Source organism: Equus przewalskii, chromosome 22, assembly GCF_037783145.1.
Source record: "Equus przewalskii isolate Varuska chromosome 22, EquPr2, whole genome shotgun sequence".
Lineage (NCBI taxonomy): Eukaryota > Metazoa > Chordata > Mammalia > Perissodactyla > Equidae > Equus > Equus przewalskii.
This window is the reverse complement of record NC_091852.1, coordinates 25,630,273-25,652,685: the sequence shown is the minus strand read 5'-3', so window position 1 is coordinate 25,652,685 and position 22,413 is coordinate 25,630,273. Positions and strand designations below refer to the sequence as shown.

The 22,413-nt window shown below is 36.8% G+C and overlaps 1 protein-coding gene across 11 annotated transcripts in view; it reads right to left on the bottom strand.

Moving 5' to 3' along the window:
* IL33 (interleukin 33) overlaps positions 1-22,413 on the bottom strand; it is a 158,006-nt gene that overhangs the window by 88,781 nt on the left and 46,812 nt on the right. For 4 of the 11 annotated variants that reach the window (XM_070590047.1, XM_070590020.1, XM_070590022.1 and 1 more), the window contains exon 1: positions 15,807-15,824. The exons of 3 other annotated variants lie outside the window; for them this stretch is intronic. The gene's annotated coding sequence lies outside the window, so the exon portion shown is untranslated. Of the gene's footprint in view, positions 1-15,806; positions 15,840-22,413 lie in introns of those variants that run through there. 4 more of the 11 variants (XM_070590044.1, XM_008539193.2, XM_070590024.1 and 1 more) reach the window with 4 other exon arrangements.

The following is a 22,413-nucleotide window of genomic DNA, read 5'->3' as shown; positions in this document are numbered from 1 at the left end:
TTAGACCAGGGTCTGTGCCACCCACTAGAGCACTGATTTAATCCAACTCAACCAGGGCAGGCAGCCTGCCCTAGGGGCTGGCGCCACCCAACATCAAGCCCTCAGGCAACTCATGGGCCCACATAAGTGAGGTGCCTGGAACCTCTGCAGTGGGGCAAGTGGGTCCACCTCTGCAGGACAGGGCATGTGTGAGGAGTGGGTGCAGTGTGTGGTGCATTGGTGGAGTGTGTGGGGCCTCTGCAGTGGGGTGACTGGTTCCACTAGAGTGGGTCAGGTGTGCACACAGGGCAGGACTGTGTGGACAGGGTGTGTGGCCCTGTGGGTGGTGAGGCTTTTTAGCTGCAGCAGACTTGTGCTTCTCAAACAGCCACATAGGGGATTAGCCCCACCTTCCAAAGCCTGAAACAATTGGGTACACCCACACCTGGAGCTGGCCCCACTTAGCTGCAATCCTGAGAGAGCTGGCAACAGCCTTGCTGGACAGAGGCCTACCGCAATTGTAAGCCCCTGCACCAAGCAACCAGCCACGCTGAGGGCCTAATCACTTAACAAAAAAACTGCAACAGTGATGTGATATTAGACCTTGCAGCCAACTGTGCTGGGGCTCTCCATGACCAATAAAGTGACTGAAGTGTCCAGAGCAGCCACATGCAGCTAAGCATTACAACCAGCTGGCCAGGGGAACAGCATAGCCTCCCTGAGTGGCTGCATCAAGAGCAACACTGCAACAGCAGAAGGACACATGTAGCCCACAAAGAAGACACTCCTGGAATATTTGGAACTGGTGACAAGAGAGAAGCATACTGCTGGACCTCATAAGGTATCTCTTAATTAAGGCCACTTCTCCAAGATTTGGAGATATAGCTGACCTACCTAATACATAGATATATGCGCAGAGAAAGAGGCAAAATGAGGAGACAAAGGAATACGTTCTAAGTGAGGGAACAGGACAAGACCCCAGAAGAAGAACTAAATGAAACAGAAATAAACAATTTACCTGACAAAGAGTTCAAACAAAAAGTAATAACAGTACTCACTGATCTGGAGAGAAGAACTGATGAACTTAGTGAGAACTTCAACAAAGAATTGGAAAGTAGACTTTAAAACAAAAGCTGTAACAAAACATATAAAAAAGAACCAATCAGAAATGAAGAATACAATACCGGAAATGAAAAATTCACTAGAGGGACTCAATAGCAGAGTAGATGATACAGAGGAATGGATCAGCAAGCTGGATGAAAGACTAGAGGAAGTCACTGAAGCTGAACAGATAAAAGAAAAAAGAATTAAAAAGAATGAGGACTGTCTAAGGGACCTCTGGGACAACATCAAGCACACTAATATCCATATGATAGATGTCCAAGAAGGAGAAGAGAGAGACAAAGGGGCAGAGAATCTATTTGAAGAAATAATAGCTTCAAATTTTCCTAAACTAAGGAAGGAAACAGATATCCAGGTAGAGCAAGCACAGAGAGCACCAAACAAGATGAACCCAAAGAAGCCCACACCAAGACACACTATAATTAAAATGTCAAGAATTAAAGATAAAGAAAGAATCCTAAAAGCCACAAGAGAAAGGCAACAAGTTACATACAAAGGAAACTCCATATGGCTATCAGCTGACTTCTCAGCAGAAACCTTATAGGCTAGAAGGGAGTGACATGATATATTTAAAGTGATGAAAAGAAAAAAGCTAAATTGAAGGATACTCTAGCCAGCAAGTTTATCCTTCAGAATGGAAGGAGTGATAAAGTGTTTCCCAGATAAGCAAAAACTAAAGGAGTTTATCACCAAGAAACCATCCCTACAAGAAATGCTAAAGGCACTTATTCAGCTGGGAAAGAAAAGACCACAAATAGGAATAAGAAAATTATCCTCCAAAAAAGTAATAAAATCACTGGTAAAGGCAAACATACAGTAAAGGTAGCAGATCAACCATCTATGAAGATAATATGAAGGTCAAAAGACAAAAGTACTAAAATTATATATTTCCAGGATAAGAGGGTAACAGATACACACACACACACAAAAAGAAGTTATATATGATATAAAAAACATAAAATGGGGGCTGACCTGGTGGAGCAGTGGTTAAGTGTGCATGTTCCACTTTGGCAGCCTGGGGTTTGCCAGTTCAGATCCTGGGTATAGACATGGCACAGCTTGGTAAGCCATGCTGTGGTAGGCGTCCCACATATAAAGTAGAGGAAGATGGGCATGGATGTTAGCTCAGAGCCAGTCTTCCTCAGCAAAAAGAGGAGGATTGCAGCAGATGTTAGCTCAGGGATAATCTTCCTCAAAAAATAAAAACACAAAATGTGGGAGGAGGAGTAAACGAGTAGAGTGTTTAGCAAGACATCAAACTAAAGACACCATCAATTTAATATAGATTGCTATATATGTAGGTTGTTATATATAAACCTCAAGGTAATCACAAACCAGAAACCTATAATAAATACACAAAAAAATAAGAGAAAGGAAACAAAACGTAATACTAAAGAAAGCCATCAAACCACAAGGGAAGGGAGCAAGAGAATAAGAAAGGAACAGAGAAGAATTAGTACAACAAACAGGAAAAAAAATGGCAATAAGTACACTCTTATCAATAGCTACTTTAAATGTCAATGGACTAAAAACGTCAGTCAAAAGGCATAGGGCAGCTGATTGGATAAAAAACAAGACCCATATATACGCTGCATACAAGAGACACACTTCAGATCTAAAGACACTCACAAACTGAAAGTGAAGGAATGGAAAAAAGATACTCCATGCAAAACAAAAACTGTAACAAGAGACAAAGAAGGGCACTACATAATGATTAAGGGAACAATCCAACAAGAGTATATAACACTTGTAAATATCTATGCACCCAACATAGGAGCACCTAAATATATAAAGGAATTATTAACAGACATTAAAGAAGAATATAGTAATGCAATAATAGTAGGGCATTTTAATGCTCCACTTACACCAACGGATAGATCATACCAAAAGAAGATCAATAAGGAAAAATTGGCCTTAAATGACACAATAGGTCAGATGGACTTAGTAGATATATATAGAACATTCCATCTGAAAACTGCAGAATACACATTCTCTTCAAATGTACATGGAACATTCTCCAGGATAGATCACATATCAGGCCACAAAACAAGTCTCAATAAATTTAAGAAGATTGAAATAATGCCATGCATCTTTTCTGACCACAATGGTCTGGAACTAGAAATCAACTGCGGGAAAAAAATCAGAAAAGCCACAAATTATGTGGAGATTAAACAAAATGCTACTGAACAATGATTAGGTCAATGAAGATATCAAAAGAGAACTCAAAAAATACCTGGAGACAAATGAAAATATAGCATGCCAAAATTTATGGGATACAGTAAAAGTGGTTCTAAGAGGGAAGTTTATAGCAATACAGGCCTACCTCAACAAAGAAGAAAAATTTCAAACAAACAATCTAACAGTGCACTTAAAGGAACTGGAAAAAGAAAAACAAAGCCCAAAATCAACAGAAGGAAGGAAATAATAAAAATCAGAGCAGAAATAAATGAAATAGAGACTAAAAAAATAAGAGAAAAAATAAATGAAACCAAGAGCTACTTCTTTGAAAAGATAAACAAAATTGACAAACACTTAGCTAGACTCACCAACAATAAAAAGAAAGAAGGCTCAAATAAACAAAATCAGAAATGAAAGAGGAGAAATTATAATGGACACCTCAAAAATACAAAAGATTATAACAGAATACTATGAAAAGCTGTATGCCAACAAGTTGGATAATCTAGAAGAAATGGATAAATTCTTAGAAACATACAACATTCCAAAACTAAATCAAGAAGAAATAAGGAATTTGAATAGACGAATCATCAGTTATGAGATCAAAACAGTAATCAAAAACCTCCCAAAAAATAAAAGTTCAGAACCAGATGGCTTCCCTGGTGAATTCTACCAAACAATCAAAGAAGACTTACTATCTATCCTTCTCAAACTCTTCCAAGAAATTGAAGAGGTGGGGAAGCTTCCTAACTCATTCTATGAAGCCAACATAACCCTGATAACAAAACCAGACGAGGACAACATAAAAAAAAGAAAATTACAGGCCAATATGACTGATGAACATCAATGCAAAAATCCTCAACAAATACTAGCAAATTGAATCAACATTATATTAAAAAGATCATAGACCATGATCAAATGGGATTTATTTTAGACATGTGGGATGGTTCAACACCTACAAATCAATCAACGTGATACACCACATTAACAAAATGAAGGATAAAAATCACATGATAATCTCAATAGGTGAAGAGAAAGCATTTGACAAGATACAATATACATTTGTGATAAAAATTCTGACTAAAATGAGTATAGGAGTACCTCAACATAACAAAGGCCATATACAACAAACCTACAGCTAATATTCTAAATGGAGAAAAAAATGAAAGCTATCTCTCTAAGAACAGGAACCAGACAAGGATGCCCACTTTCACCACTCTTATTTAACATAGTACCTGAAGTCCTAGCCAGAGCAATCAGGCCAGGAAAAGAAATAAAAGGAACCTAAGTTGGAAAGGAAGAAGTGAAACTGTCACTCTTTGCAGAGGACATGATTTTATATATAGAAAACCCTAAAGAATCCACCAAAAAACTTTTAGAAATTAAATGAATACAGCAAAGTTACAGGATGCAAAATCAACATACAAAAAATCAGTTATATTTCTATACACTAACAATGAAGTAGTAGAAAGAGAAATTAAGAATACAATCCCATTTACAGTTGCAGCAAAAAGAATAAAATACCCAGGAATAAACTTAACCGAAGAGGTGAAAGATCTGTACACCAAAAACTATAAAACATTGTTGAAAGAAATTGAAGAAGACACAGAGAAAAGGAAAGATATTCTGTGCTTTTGCACCATAGGAATTAGCATAGTTAAAATGTCCATACTTCCTAAAGCAATCTACAGATTCAATGCAATCCCTCTCAAAGTTCCAAAAAGACTTTTCACAGAAATAGAACAAGCATCCTAAAATTTATATGGAACAACAAAAGACCCCAAATAGCCAAAGCAATCCTGAGAAAAAAAGAATAAAGGTGGAGGCTTCACAGTCCCTGATTTCAAAATATACTACAAAGCTAGAGTAACCAAAACAGCATGGTCCTGGAACAAAAACATACACATCGATCAATGGAACAGAATAGATAGCCCAGAAATAAAACCTCACAGCTATGGACAGTTAATCTTCAACAAGTGGCCAAGAACATACAATGGAAAGAAAGGAAACTCTCTTCAATAAATGGTATTGGGAAAACTGGACAGCCACATGCAAAAGAATGAAAGTAGACCATTATCTTACACCATACACTAAAATTAACTCAAAATGGGTTAGACTTGAATGTAAGACCCAAAACCATGAAACTTCTAGAAGAAAACATAGGTAGTATGTTCTTCAACATCAGTCTTAGCACCATATTTTCAAGTACAAGGTAAACAATAGAAAAAATAAATAAATGGGACTACATCAAACTAAAAAGCTTCCCCACAGCAAAGGAAACCATCAACAAAACGAAAAGAGAACCTAACAATTGGGAGAAGGTATTTGCAAACCATATATCTGATAAGGGGTTAATATCCAAAATATATAAAGAACTCATACATCTCAACAACAACAAAAACAAACAACCAAATTAAAAAGTGAGCAAAAGATTTGAACAGACATTTCTCCAAAGAAGATACACAGATGGCCAATAGGCATATGAAAAGATGTTCAACATCACTAACTATCAGGGAAGTGTAAATCAAAACTACAATGAGATATCACCTCACTCCCATCAGAATGACTATAATTAATGGCTATAATTAACAAGACAGGAAATAAGAAGTGTTGGAGAGGATGTGGAGAAAAGGCAACTCTCATATCCTCCTGGTGGGAGTGCAAAATGTGCAGCCACTGTGGAAAATGGGATGAAGATTCTTCAAAAAATTAAGAATAGAATTTCCATATGAACCAGCTATTCCACTGTTGGGTATTTATCCAAAGAACATGAAAACACGAGTGTGTAAAGATATGTGCATCTGTTTATTCATTGCAGCATTATTCACAATAGCCAAGACTTGGAAGAAACCTAGGTGCCCATCAAGGGACAAATGGATAAAGAAGATGTGGTATGTATTCACAATGGAGTATTACTCAGCCATAAGAAATGATGAAATCTGGCCATTTATGACAACATGGGTGTAACTTGAGGCTATTACACTAAGCAAAATAAGTCAGGGGGACAAAGTCAAATACTGTATAATCTCACTCATAAATAGAAGATAAAAACATCAACAAACAATCACAGAGAGACAGAGATTGGATTGGCAGTTACCAGAGGGGAAGAGAAGAGGAAGGAGAGCTAAAGGGGTGATTAGGCACATGTGTGTGGTGATGGATTGTAATTAGTCTTTGGGTGGTGAACACGATGTAATCTACACAGGAACTGAAATATAATGATGTATGCCTGAAATTTATATAACATTGTAAACCAAAGTTACCACAATAAAATAAAAAAAGAAATACAAGGGAAGAGAAACAATGGAAATGAAGAACAACTGGAAAATAAGAAATAAAATGGCAGTGTTATGCCCTCAGATATTAATAATCACTCTAAATGTAAATGGAATGAATTCTCCAGTCAAAAGACAGAGAGTGGCTGGATGGATTAAAAGACAAGACACAACAATATGCTGCTTCCAGAAAACACACCTCAGCTCTAAAGACAAACATAGGCTCAGAGTGAAGGGATAGAAGACAATACTCAAAGCAAATGGAAAACAAAAGGAAGCAGGTGTTGCCATACTTATATCAGACAAAGCAGACTTCAAGATAAGAAAGGCAATGAGAATCAAAGAGGAGCAGTATACAATGATAAAAGAGACATTCCACCAAGAGGACATAACACTTATAAACATATATGCACCTAGCACAGGAGTACCAAAGTATATAAAGCAACTGCTAACATACCTAAAGGAAGAAATTAATGGCAACACAATAATAGTAGGGGACCTCAACACCCCAATTACTTCAATAGATACATCATCCAGACAGAAAGTCAACAAGGAAATAGTGAATTTAAATGAAACACTAAATCAGATGGACTTAATAGATATAAGTAGAACATTCAATCCCAAAATAGCAGAATATACATTCTTCTCAAGTGCACATGGAACGTTCTCAAAGATAGATCATATGTTGGGAAACAACGTAAGTCCAAATAGATTTAAGAATATTGAAATCATATCAAGCATCTTTTCCAACCACAATGCTATGAAACCAGAAATCAAATACAAGAAAAAAGCTGAGAAAGTCACAAATATGTGGAAATGAAACAACATGCTTTTGACCAACCATTGGATCAATGAAGAAATCAAAGGAGAAATAAAAAAAAATACCTGGAGATGAATGAAAATGAAAATACAATATACCAACTCTTATGGGATGCAGCAAATGAAGGTCTAAGAGGGAAATTCATAGCAATACAGGCCCACCTCAGCAAACAAGAAAAATCTCAAATAAGTAATCTTAAACTACACCCAGAAAACTAGAAAAAGAAAAACAAAGCCCAAAGTCAGCAGAAGGAGGGAAATGATAAAAAATAGAGCAGAAATAAATGAAATAGACTAAAAAAAATTAGAAAGGATCAACGTAATTAAGAGCTAGCTCTCTGAGAAGATAAATAAAATAGACAAACCCCTAGCCAGACTCACTAAGAAAAGAAGAGAGAAGCCTCAAACAAATAAAATTAGGACTGAAAGAGGAGAAATTACAACAGATACCACAGAAATACAAAGGATTAAAAAAGAATAGTATCAAAAACTATATGGAAGAAATTGGACAATCTGGAAGAAATTGGACAATCTAGAAGAAATGGATAAATTCTTAGACTCATACAACTTCCCAAAACTGAATCAAAAAGAAATAGAGAATCTGAATAGACCAATTACAAGAGATTGAATCAGTAATCAAAAGCCTCCCCAAAACCAAAAGTCCAGGACCAGATGGCTCCTCTGGTGAATTCTACCAAGCATTCAAAGAAGATTTAATACCTTTCCATCTCAAACTATTCCAAAATATTACAAAGGACAGGATGCTTCCTAACTCATTCTATGAGGTCAACATTACCTTGATACAAAAACCATACAAGGACAACACAAAGAAGGAAGATTACAGGCCAATATTGCTGATGAACATAGATTCAAAAATCCTCAAAAAATATTAGTAAATCAAATACAGCAATACATTAAAAGGATCATACACCATTACCAACTGGGATTTATACCAGGGACGCAGGAATGGTTCAACATCCACAGATCAATCAATGTGATACACCACATTAACAAAATGAGGAATAAAAATAACATGATCATCTCAATAGATGCAGAGAAAACATTTGACAAGATCCAACATCCATTTATGATAAAAACTCTCAATAAAACGGGTATAGAAGGAAAGTATCTCAACATAATGATGGCCATATATGACAAACCCACAGCCGTATCATACTTAATGGTCAAAAACTAAAAGCCATCCCTCTGACAATAGGAACAAGATAAGGGTGCCCACTCTCGCCACTCATATTCAACATAGTACTCCAAAACACAATAATTCATTTAAAAATAACCACAATAACACAGTACCACTAAAATAAAACAAAATACACGTTATCAAATTGTTTACCCTATTGCCAATGTTCAAATTTTCAGTTTTCTCATAGATGTCATAGATGTGTATGTGCATGTATGTGTATTTTAGTTTATTTTTGAATCATGGTTCGAATATGTAATTAATTTATATATCTCATGAATAGGTTAATTCCTAACAATTTATTTATTGAATAGCCAAGACAATCTTGAAGAAGAATAAAGTTGGGAATGTTACTCCAACAGATAGCAAGACGTATTATAAAGCCATAGTAATTAAAACAGTGTGGTATTGGTACCAGGACAGACAAATAGACCAAAGGAATAGAAACAAGAACACAGAAACAAATCCACACATAAGTGAACACTTTAATAATGATAAAGGTGGTCCAGCAAAGCAGTGGGGAAAGTATGGTCTTTTAGTAAAGGTAATTGGAGATGCCAAGATGTTCAACATCACTAATTATTAGGGAAATGCAAATCAAAACTACTGTGAGGTATCACCTTACACCTGTCAGAATGGCTATAATTACCAAGACAATATAGTCAATTTTTCAATATTCCTTTGTAGTTAGTACTTTTTATATCTTGTTTAAGAAGTCTTTCTCTACCCTTAGCTTACAAAAACATTACTTTATAATTTCTCCCAGAAGCTTTGTTGTTTTATCTTTTATATTTAGATTTACATAGCATCTGAAATTCATTTTTATTATAGTGTGAGGTAGGAGTTAAGATTTGTTTTTTTCTTTTTTTAAATAAGAGTATCCAATACATTCTTTATGGAAATAGAACAAATAGTCCTAGATTTATGTTATGTGTTTTGGAGATATATAATGAAATATTTATAGTTGAAATATGTCTGATATTTGCTTCAAATAATTCAAAGAGAGGGAAAGTGAGTGGAGCTATAGATAAAACAATATTGACCATGAGCTGATAACTGTCGAAGATGAATGATAGGCGCATTATACTATTCTGTCTACTTTTGTGTATGTTTGACATTTTATATAACTGGCTTAAAAATTTTGTTTTTTCTATTCTTGACCCTTTGTATTTTTATATAAACTCTAGTGTCGGTGTCGCAATCCAATGTACACATCAGGATAGATGCGGAGAGGGCTGATGGCCACTCTGAGTTTATTATAACCAGCGTTTCAATATATACATAGCTTACATCTGTTAAACATACACAGGTATTCTGGATGAAGCAATTAGCGAATGCCAAGAATTCTTAGTGATTTCTCAAGGAGCCCTCCCTCGGCCTCTGTTTTGATATTATCATGTTTTTGCTGTGCTCATATATTTTTATCTCGGAGCAGGCAAGGCCTCCTAGGCAACAGCTCCTCCTGCTCCCGATATCCGATATCGTGTCTCCATCTGTGCCCCCAGGCAACCGCGCCTGGCTTAGGTTGCCTCCCCCTGGAGGTCTTACCCATCATTGGCTGACCGGCCTTCTCACCTCTGGGTCACAGTTTGTTGGCAAGCCTTTTCCAGTGATTATTCACCCTTCTTGCGTCAGGGGTGGCTACACTCTAGGATTCTTAATTTCTCATTCTCCTCCCTAAAAACTCATTGAATTTTGTATTGGGATTGCATTGATTTTACAGATCAACTTTGGGAGTAAGTAATGACCTTAGAACATGTTAAATTCATTTGCCCCCCCTTCTGCCTTTTATGCGAATGATTACATGTGTTTTAACAATGTATTAAATTATACATTTACATTTAATACACATATACTCCATACTCTAACCACTTTCTTTACTGGGCTTTCACAATACCCAGCCACTACCCCCTGCCCTAATAACCCCCAGAGCCAGGTAGTAGACAAGTAGAGATAGTCCCTACACCCTAGAGCCTACTGAAATGATTCAAACTAGCCAGTCCTAACCTGCCCATTCTTTCCCACAGAAACCACAATGAAGATTCTTGCCCATGTTTTCTCCTTGCTCCTTCTGCCTCCAGACTGACCCAGTTGCTTCCTCCATGTGATTCTACATGGTGTAGCATGCCACCTCCTCCTGGAAACTGTGAGTATCAAACTGTCTATTCAACAGCAGTTGTTTCCTGATCTGTTGGCCTCATCATATCTGAATTTTAAAACATTTGAGTTTTAGTATTCAAAGTTTTATTATGACCTGCCTAAGTTTAATTTTTTAGGTATTCCATAGTGCTTGGGGTTCATAGGGCTTTTTGAAAATGTATCACAATGTCTTTTGTCAGTGTGATTGATTGTGTAATTATTCCCAATTGTTTATTCCTTCATGTGTCTATACATTTTGCCATGTGATTTTACAGTTACTCACATCACAGACAGAGTGTACTTTTCTGTCCTTTAACTTTGAGCTTGCCTATAGGACTTGCTTTGGCTAATGATATCTTAGCAAACTAGACACAAGCAGAGACTAGAAATGTATTTGTGCAACTGGACTTGCTCTTTTGCACTTCTGCCATTAACGTGAGAAAAACACTCGTTGGGAGCTCTCTGAACCCACCTGAACCTTGGAGACAGGCCTACCTAGGCCCAGCTAAATAAAGAGCATAGAAAGTGATTAATACCTAGTGAATGAATAGATGAATGAGTGAAAAAAAGAAATTAGAGAGACTAGAAAAGTCATAAGAAGATTCTGGACCTGTATCCCTTTTTTTCCTATACTTGACCATGAGTGAGTAATTCCTGGGTAGGGGTGGAAAGTAGAAACCAATATGATGAATTATAAAAGTTAATTTTCTTCTATAGGTTAAAATGGCCTTAAATTGACTGACATTCTTGAGCTCAGTATGAAAGACTTGTCTTTATCTGCCAAAGAGATGAAAGTTCATACTTGTTCCTGAATGATATATTGATTTAATAATTGCCAAGTTCAGCCACAAAGTATGAAAGAAGGAAAATACCTGCTTGCTATGGGGAACATAATTTAAGCACAATCTAGGCAGGGTGGAAAAATGAGTGGAGGAGGTTGTGGAATGAAAGCTTTCTCCTGCCCTAAATATGACTATAGTGCAAAAGGCTTGAACTCTCTTGTTAAAAGGATTAAAAGTTCATATTTTTTCCTGAATCATGTACCAATGGACTAACTGCCAAGCACAGTGTACAACTTAGAAATCAGGGAATATCCCACTCACTTTATAGCAAAGAGCCCCAACCTGAGATCCTTGGTCCCTGAAGTAATGGAGGCTGTATTGGGCATGTACAAGACAGGTCTCAAGTGTCACTGTCCCTACTCCCCTTTCCACACCCTCTCTCAAGCCTACCAGGCAACTTTGTAGTAACTAAGACATTTCCACTTGGTGGAAGAACTGACCTTTGGGAAGAAGTTCTTCTGGGTCTTGGGATCATTCTTAATAGAGGGGAGTGATAGGGCAAGAGAACTATGGCAGCAATGAGGTAGTCAAATTGAAAGGGCCCCAGGGTATCAGTGGCTAAAGTGGTCATTTTAAGGCATCAGAGGCAACTCAAACCCTCAGCTTATCTTGTGTTTTCTAAGTAGCTGAGTTGAGGGTCTTCCAAGTCCAAGCTTTGACCACAGCTCAGCCTATGAGAAGAAGGAGGTCTTTGGCTGGGGACTTCGTTCAGTTCTTTGATTGAGTTGCCTAGATCCTATGGTTTTAAAAGGAGAAATAACCAAATGTGGAGAAAATTTTAGGGCCATTCAAACCACTACCATCCTTTCACCTATTCCTTTACTCACTCATTTTTCTGTTTCTGTTTCTTTTTCTTTTTACCAAGTACCAGGCATGTGCTAATACTAGGGAGTTAAAAATGAATAAATTTAACACCCAGAAACCAAAATCCAGTTTAAATTCAAAATAAGCAGACCGGACGGTGAGACTTGTTCAAGAAAAAGCAAGTTCTCTGTGACTTACAAGAGGCAGATAATTGGACAAGCTGCTAACTTCTCTGTGCCTCAGTTGGCCCATCTGGAAAATGGACATAATAATAATGACATACTTCACAAGGTTGTTGCAGGAATCAAATGAGTTAATACTTGTAAAGCACTTAATATGATGCCTGACAGATCCTAACCACTTAAATGTTAGCTAATATTACTCCTCTCTGAATCATTCAAGCCAGTTTCTTAAAGCCCAGTGCCTCAGTGGACTTCACTGTTGGGTTTATTATATATAACATCGTTTTGTGCTGGTCTCAGCCTATCAATAACCAGTGTTGTGGTTGGACCAGCCCTTGTCGTTCTTATTATTATTGTAAGATGCCCTTTAGCAATAGGCATCAGGAAACTTTGAAAAAATAAAGATTTAATACCTACAGGACCTGGAAATTACACAGCACACCTGGGGCCACAGAGCAAGATCATGGGGAGAGAGAGAGACAGAGAGAGCAAATTCTAACTTGTGTAGACAAGTTGGCTAAAATTGGATTGCTATTATAAATGCTTTATAAAAAAGCTTTACTATCAATAGTATGCTTATGCAATTTTATTTCATCTTATAAACTGACAGTTTTCTTAGGATACTGGTCTGATCCTGATAAGAGATTATGAAATGTCTTTCTTTATCTTTTAAGTAATCTGGCTATAAAGCAAAGATTTTGTGTTTTATCAAAATAATTTCCTATACTTCATGTTGTCTCAATCAGGTCTTTGATTACTTAAGAAAACTGAGTCTTCCCGATATGAAAAGAGCTAAGTTTTGCTCACAACTATGCAACCTTATGTATTTGCCTTTAAAATCTTTGTCACTGTGGTTAAGTAGATAATTAAACATTGTTTCATAACAATCTGTGATTCTATTTAGTCAAGTGTCCAAAACCTTTTAATATTTTTGACAAGCTTCCAAAAATCAAATTCTAAATTGTCTTTGTGACCTGGAAGTAACTTTGGGACTTTCCAGAGGGTCCCTGGAACATCTCAAAAGATTTGTTCTCTCTTTTTATAAAAAGAGAGACATTAAACTAATTAGGTTTATTTGATATCTTAAATTATATGTGAAGCATTGTCAAATTTAAAAAAATGCTACACCTTCTTTATGGATATCCTTGTGTGAATATGTCATTAATATAAATGTTCCAGAAATTATATGAAATTCCTGAAAATCTGATATGTAATACTGTCAATCATATTTCCAGTTTTCACCTTAAAATGTTGTGTCTCACCAAAATTACCAAATTTCCTTGTCAATTACATTACAATGAACTCTCATCAAATCTTGAACCATGAACATTTTTAAGTCTTTTGTCATTTACAGACAGTTATTGTGTTACTCTGATGCTTTTACAAAAGTGCTTCATCTAAAAGGAGATTCATGGAAAGGACTCTGACAAGTACAGGTTTCTGATAATTTTCAGATCATACCACTGAACTGGGTAAGAATTTACATAACTCTAAGAAAGAACTGGATTAATAAAACTCCTAACCAAAGATCAAAATCAATAATTATATAGGACTAAATGAACTGATGAAGATGATTACCATTTTTTATGACTTGTTTGAAACATTGCTGGTTATCTAATCTTTTGTTTTCCAGATTTAAGTAACTTTTTTTCTTAAGATAGCTATAACTTACAGCAATTTGGTAAAGTATACCTTTGGGAAGATGAAAGAATTTTCTCCCTACCGGAATTCAGAAACTCTCAGTGAATATTCTTATTTTCATTGTAATACAGTTATTTTCACAAATATAATAAAAATCTGTTCTCCTTCTAACAGGACACAATTTGAAAATTTGGTTATATTCCCAAGGCTTTGACTGGGATATCATATTTGAGAGAGACATACATAGACTCAGATATGATCAGACCTCCTTAAGGAACTAAGGTTGACTTTATGGAGCCAATAAAGCCTCTTGGAAAAATTGGCTTGGTACCTTGCTTACAGGGTTTCAGCAGCCTTACCAAGTAAATAAGGAAGGTCGCTTTCTGGTAGGCCTGGGAACCTCAGGATGCTTTCTGGGCCCTGAGAAGAGAGGAACTCACCTAAACCTACAGGTATTCCGGGTGAAGTCTAATGATTTCTTGGCTTAGCTTCTTAGCCTGGAGAGGCTTTTAAATGTTCAATCTGAGAGTCCTTTTGAAAGATTCCTGCAAAGCAGACTTTAAGAAGGCTATTTCATTCATCATTTACTTTAAGAAGTCAATCATTATTCTTAAGTTTATTGAAACTAGACTTGATTTGCAAATAAATTAGTCTTACTGTTGTCATCTTTGATAGAAATGTCAGTGATTGTGCAGAGAAAAATTACATTTCAGTAGAAACTACAATACACACTTGTGGATATTTGATTCTAAGTTCTGTTAATTGTCTTTGAAGGTTTGTTTTCTACCTGTAAACTGGACAAAATTCTGAATTCTTCTCATTTTCCCCAATATCTGGCTACAACTTGGCAAACTAATGTTTCCAATTTTTCTTCCACCCTTCTTACTTTGAATCATCGAGAACTAAAAGTGTCCTTTTCCCAAAGCCATGCTAGCTAAAGTGGGACAACTTGATATAAACTTCAGAGAGATCACCACAACAGCTCATATATGGACAATAATCATGCCCGTTGCTATATGAGCCACTCAGAAAAATCACCAGACATTCAATCTGCAAACCAGGAAAACCTATCAGGTTGCCACTGCCTGCCCTCAATCCACCTGAAGATGCTTTGAACCCAACATCTAGAAATCTTCTCAACCATCCACCCTCAAGACTCAGACTGGGTTTATATCTGCTTCAACCATTAACTGTTGTTTTTCTCTTGTTTACATAGAAATGCCTTTTATTGAATAACCTGATGCAAATATTTACACCATGGAGGCCTACCATTGGGAGCCCACCTGCATCACCACCTCCTGAAATGAGACACATCCCTTTAACTTAACTGACCTATCCTCAGGACTAAGAGACTAGTTCAATGAGATATGGAGAAATCTACTAACTCAGGACAGGTTCAAACCTACTTAGACCAGATAGCCTAATAAGTTAAAACATTTCACAGTATTACCCAAAACCTTAAACAAATTCCCAGGACCCCAAGATCACTAATTTATTTTCATGGCTGGACCCTTCAAGTTTGTGACAATGGCTACAAACTGGATTTCAGACTATTGCCTACATAATTACTATAGGATTTGCTAGAATCATCTTATTTAGATGTGTATTTTCTGAGTACAACATGCCCTACCTCTGACTTTTAGCAGATCAGTTACCCAGGCAGTTAGTGTCCTCACATTGACTCTGATGCCTCCCCATCACAGGATGGATTATAGAGTAAACCCTGACAGTCGGCTTTTCTTTTTGTAATGCAAATGCTTGACTTACGCTTTGATTGCTGAGGCATCCACTTCAAAGAGGGCTATCTTGAAGGAACATACTGGCAGCCACACAACTAGATAAAGAGCCAGGCTGCCTCCCTCTACTGAGGCTCCTTTGTTTTAGAGATCTTGGTTGATTTCAATAACTGACCATTTGGGCTACTTGTTTTTTCTCTTCCTATGCTTTAAATTCCCGCTATTATGTTTTAAATTCACCAATAAAGAGCGATCCCACAATACCCCTAGGCCCCCACCATCAAGCCCAATAAAAGCAGAACCTCAGGCCCATGCTCGTTCTCTCTCTCTCTCCCTCTCTCGTGTCCCCCCCCCCCCCCCGCCCCTTCGCTGTGTTACCCCAAGTGTGCTGTGTAATTTCCAGGTCTTCTAAGTCATAACCTTTATTTTTTCCAAATTTCCTGATGGTTGTTGCTGAAGGGCATCTTGCGATCATAATAAGAACCACAAGGGCTGGTCCAACTACAGCATTGGTTATTGATAGGCTGAGACAGGCATAGAACAATCAGAAGTTATTAGACCAGAATTTTTACCAGTGAGATCAAAGAGCATTAACATTTCAGTTGCTTCTGTTGAAAACTGGGAGTGCCTGAGCCTCCTTTGTGACTCACTACCATGGTCATTTCCTTATTTTCTGACTATATACTATTATTCATGTAATATTTGTCTTTAAACTCATCTTTTTCTTAAATATATGAGGACTTTTTCTAAACAATATTCACGAATTCATGAGCTTGGTGTCCTAGAAGTATTTTTTTTCACTGAAATGTATGAAAAGAAACTAACCAGCATAATAAAGTTTTTATTAAAATAAAAACAGCCATCCATGGAATCACCTGAAATCATCTCAATGTATTACAGCCTCTTGGAGTTTGTAGCTTCTTTAGGTTTTATCTGATCTAAATAATTTTCTGATATATGAATCCTCAGGCTAGGAACCTTGGCAAATGGTTACTTAGTTTCTCTACTTAGGAAGTGAAAGGGAAAAGAAGGGATTTAATTCAGATAAAGAACATATACTTGCAGTCTGAGAAGTCTTTTTGATTTTAAAGAGCTCTTTCTATTAGAAGTTCTTCTTGACACTCCCTTAGCCAAAAACTACTTGGAGTAGCTCAGTCTCAATTCTAAACTCTGGGAGAGAGTTGATTGCCTTAGCTTTGTTCAGCCAGGGCTAAGGAAGCAAGATCATAATTTGGTTGTTGGAGGAAGGTTGCTGGGGAAGTCATTGGCTTGTATACTAGGCAGATAGTTCAGAAGTTACACCATTTAACCACTGTCCCCTCCACCATGTAAATACACCTAAGTCTTTTCTCAGCTCAAAAGTCCTAGTTTGTTATATAACATGGTTTCAAATCCTCTCATCATCCTGAGGATTAATTTTGGGGCACACTCAGGTTTGACAAAGAGCTCCTTATTGAAGTACAACAGGTAGAGTCTGTCAGCTGGACTTCAGGAAAGTCACTGTCCTTATTATAGAGGTAATATTATAGAGGAAATACAGAGAGGATTAACTCCAGACAGACTATATTTCTTTCTTTTATTGCTGTAGTCCATGAAAGCCCTAAGATTGTTCTTGTGGCCTAGTTAAAATTGTCCATTCTTTATACCAGAAGTTTCCAACACATGGACTGGTACAGATCCAGAATAATGCTCCCACTGGTTGAGGACAAAATAGGAAAAATGAGGACAATGTATAATATATACATGAGTCTAAGGTAATACTGACTTTTTTGGGGCAACACTTTTGGCAATACTGACCTTTATTATGATATTATTCCATTCCTACTTGATTGGTAAAGGAGATATTTACAACTCTATGTCAGTTCTCCAAACCTGATGACAACAATAAAAAATTATAATTTTGTGAATTCCAGAAATATGACAATTTATCTCAGTGATTCAAGGGGCCATTAGCTGTATGCGTTTATTATTGTGACATCCAGGGAGGATGCCAACGGGCCTCAAGACTTCTTCCTGTGTTGTGGTAGAGAGTACACACTGTGACCCTCACCTGCCCCAAGGACAGGATTGAAGATAAGGAAGACGTCATCCCTAGATAGAGCTGTAAGGAAAGGAAGATCAAAGGAACCTATTCACAGGCCTCTTCAAAGCTAGTTTTCCAAGAAAAAACACTCTAGCTTTCATCTCTGCCCATTACCTCAGATTTTCTGGATTTCTGCCATGATTAAGCAGTAACCACTCTCACATCTTTCATAGATTCTAGTTATTATTCCTGGCAACATCTTGCCTTAGCAGCTTCCTCCTTCCTCCTAGAAAGTCCACTTTCTTTGTCTGTGAGCCAGTTCCAACATCTGTCATCTCTGATACCCACACTATCCTCTCTGTACACCTTCTCTTAGATTTGAATGTCTTGACATGCTTAACTCATTGATTCATTAATTCTTTTAACATTTGCTGAATATCTTCTCTATGCCAGGCATTTTTCTGGGTGCTGGGGACACAGATGAATGATCTTGGCTCTTGAAAAGTGCCCAATCTAGTGGAAAAAAGAAAGACAACAATAGATTACTATAAAATGATCTTCAAACTAGGGTCTGTGATTGCAGCATCCACTTTGGTGTTTCTGCTAGAACCAAGCAGTACCACTTTACATGTCTCAGACAAAAGAGAAAAGAACAGAGGTGAATCATTACATTCCTGGGGCTTTAAGGAAAGGCTGACAATGTTTTGAAATATTTCAAATGGATAAATTGCTACCTGCTACCAGATGAAAGGGACCCTCAGGGTACTGCTTCGTATACTCCTGCCCTAAGGCAGGGTGCTCTAATCCCTCAAGCTAGTCTTTTAAGGGATTTGAAACAAGGTATTAGTGTAGGTGAACTTAAAAAACAGATTATGTCACAAAGCTAGGAATCTCGTAAGATACTGAGAGTACCCAGTTGGAACACTTATCTATTGCCACAATAATGCTGTATAACAAGCCAGCCCAAAACTCAGTGACTCAGTGGCTTAAAAAAATCATTTATTTCAAGTCCGTAGGTTGGCAGGGTGGTCCTGCTGATCTTTGCAGTGTTTCTATCACAGCTGGGACTCATTTACCTATTGGGTAGTTGACTGGCCTTTGACAGACGTAGGATGGCCTTGGCTAGGAAGAATCTCTTTGTTCCATGTGTCTCATCCTCCAACAGACTAGCTCCAGCCTGTTCCCATGGTGAAGGCAGAGGAGCAAGAGAGAGAGCAGAAGTGTGTAAGGCCTTTGAGGCCTAGGCTTAGATCCAGGATAGACACTTCTGATGCTTAGACAAGTCACAGACCAGCCCAGATTGAAGGGGTGGAGATGTAGATTCCACTTCTTGATGAGAGTGACTGCACATATTGCAAAGAGCATGAGTACAGAGAGGGAAAATCAAGGCTGTTTTGTAATCAGTTTACCACACTGGCCTCCCAGCTTTTTAAAAAATGGCACCCTTTTCCCACCTCATTACTGTGACAGGAAGGAAGAGTGACTAAAGCCACACTAGCATTTGAAGACTCTGGCACCAATATGTTCAGGATATGTGTAAAACAGCCTAACTTCTAACCAGATTAATATCAACCCTCTAAAGGTAAGAAAAAACACAGTCTAAAGAGACAAAGCAATCAGCAGAACCAGACTCAGATGTGACATAGATATGGGCATTACCAGACAGGGAATTTGAAATAACTATGATTATTGTTAAGGGCTGTAATGGAAAAAGTAGACTACAGGCAAGAACAATGGAGGATATATGCAGAGAGATAGAAACTTCAAGAAAGAATCAAGAGGAAGTTATAGAAATAAAAAACACAGTAACATAAAAAATGAATGCTTTTGATGGACTTATCAGTAGAGTCAATATGGCTGAAGAAAGAATCAGTGGGCTTGAACATGTGTCAAAAGAAACTTCCCAAACTAAAATGGAAAGAGATAAAAAGAGAGACAAGACAACCAGAGCAGAATATCTAAGTGGGACAAGACTAAAAAGTATAACATACATGTAATAAGAATATGAGAAGGAGAAGAAAGTGAGAATGGACAGAAGCAATATTTGAATAATGATCAAGAATTTTCCAAAATTAATGCCAGACAAACTACAGACCTAGGTGGCCGAGAACACCAAACAGGATAAGTAAGAAAACTAAATAACAACTGCAACCCCTCACATACATAGCTGTGTGTCATAGTCAAACTACAGAAAGCCAAAAACAAAAAGAAAATCTTAAAAGAATCTATAGGAAAAAAAGAATACATTACCTATAGAGCAACAAAGATAATAATTACAACGGACTTTTTGTTAAAAGCAATGCAAGCAAGAAGAAAGTGGAGTGAAATATTTAGAGTGTTGGGGGGAAAAGCCCTACCAACCTAGAATTCTATATTCAATGAAATTATTCATCAAAAGTAAAGGATAAATAAAGACTTTCTCAGAAAAAAAAAGCAAAGAATTCATCACCAGAAGAAATAAAAGAAGTTCTGTAGGCAGAAGGAAAATAACTTTGAAACTTGGATCTATATAAAGAAAGGAAAAGCATCAGAGAGGGAATAAATGAAGGTAAAATAAAACTTTTATTTGTCTTAATCTTAGTTGATTTAACTGATAACTGTTTAAAGCAATAATAGTAACAATGTATTGAGTCATTATACCATATGGGTGAATAAAAAGAATGACAGCAATGTCACAAGGGATGAGAAGAAGGAACTGAGAACACTCCATTTTAAGGTATCTGCCCATGTGAAGCGATATAGTGTTAGCTGAAGGGGGTGTAGATTAGCTAAAATTGTACATTGTAAACTCCAGAACAACCACTATAATTGTTTGAAAGAACAACTGATTGTCTAGGAGAGAAGATAAAATGAAATCATATAAAATGTTCAATTAAAACAAGAGAAGGTAGGCCAGCCCTGTGGCCAAGTGGTTAAGCTGGTGCACTCTGCTTTGGCAACCTGGGGTTCACAAGTTCAGATCCTGGGCACAGACCTAGCACCACTCATCAAGCCATGCTGAGGCAGCGTCCTACATAGAAGGACTAGAAGAACCTACAACTAGGATATACAACTATGTATTGGGAGGCTTTGGGGAGGAAAAAAAGAGGAATATTGCAACAGATGTTAGCTCAGTGCCAATCTTCCTCACCAAAAAGAGAAAAAAAAGCATACCTTTAAAAAATTTTTTTTAAAAAAAGAAGGCAAAAAAAGAGAGGGCATAGTAGAAACAAAGAACAAATACAATGACTAGTAAACAGTTACAAGCATGGTACATATTAATCCAACTATAACAATAATCAGTTTAAATGTGAATGGTCTAAATATACCAATTAAAGGACAGAGATTATCAGAGTGAAAAAAGACCTAACCATATGTTGTCCACAAGAAACTCATTTTAGAAAATTTCAGAAAGCATCATTCTAACACTGGGCATCCTTACTGTGAAGGAAGGTGAGCCCAAAGGCTATTCTCCTGAAGACATCTTTAGCCTGGTATGCAAGAAGGTCCTGATCACTTTTGAAGAAGAAGATACCATCATGGAAGAATCAATAAAACACCATGGCCAAAAAATTGTCTTAAAATAAAATACCATTCTCTGAAGAAAAAAAAAGGAAACCCACTTTAAAGATGAAGTCTTCATTAAGTTAAAAGTAAAGAGATCGAGCAAGATGTACTATGCTAACACTAATCAAAAGATGGAGTATCTATACTAACTTCAGAGAAAACAGACTTCAGAACAAGAAAGATTCTCAGGGTTAAAGAAGGGCATTAAATAATGATAAAGGCATTACATAATGAAAAATTCTCTGAGAAAACATTACAACCCTAAACGTGTATGTACCTAACAAGAGAGTGTCAAAATATCTGAGACAAAAACTGATAGAACTGAAAGACAAATCCAGTTTTTTGGAACAGGGACTTCAATACCCTTCTGTCAGTAATAAATAGATCAATCAAGAAGAAAATCAGTAAGGATATAGATGACCTGAACAGCACTATCAAGCAACTTGATCTAGGAGACATTTATAGAACACTCTTCCCCATGACAAGAATACACACGCTTCTTAAGTTCACATAGAAAATCACCATAATAGACCACATTCTGGGCTATACAACACACTTTAACAGATGTAAAAGAATAGAAACAATACAAAGAATGTTCTCAGACTGCAATGAAATAGGACCAGAAATAAGTAACAGAAAGATAGCTGGAAAATTCACAAACATCTAGAAATTAAACAACACATTTCTAAATAACCCATGGATCGAAGAACAAGTCTCAGGCAAAAATTAAAAAATACTTTGAACTAAAAGTAAATGAAAATACAACTTATCAAAATTTGAGAGGTGAAGCAAAAGCAGAAATTAGAGGGGTATTTAAAGCATTAGGTTCATATATTAAAAGAAAAATGATCTAAAATCTATTATTTAGCTTTCATCTTAGGAAACTAGACAAAGAAGAGCAATTGAAGCCTAAAGCAAACAGAAGAAAATAA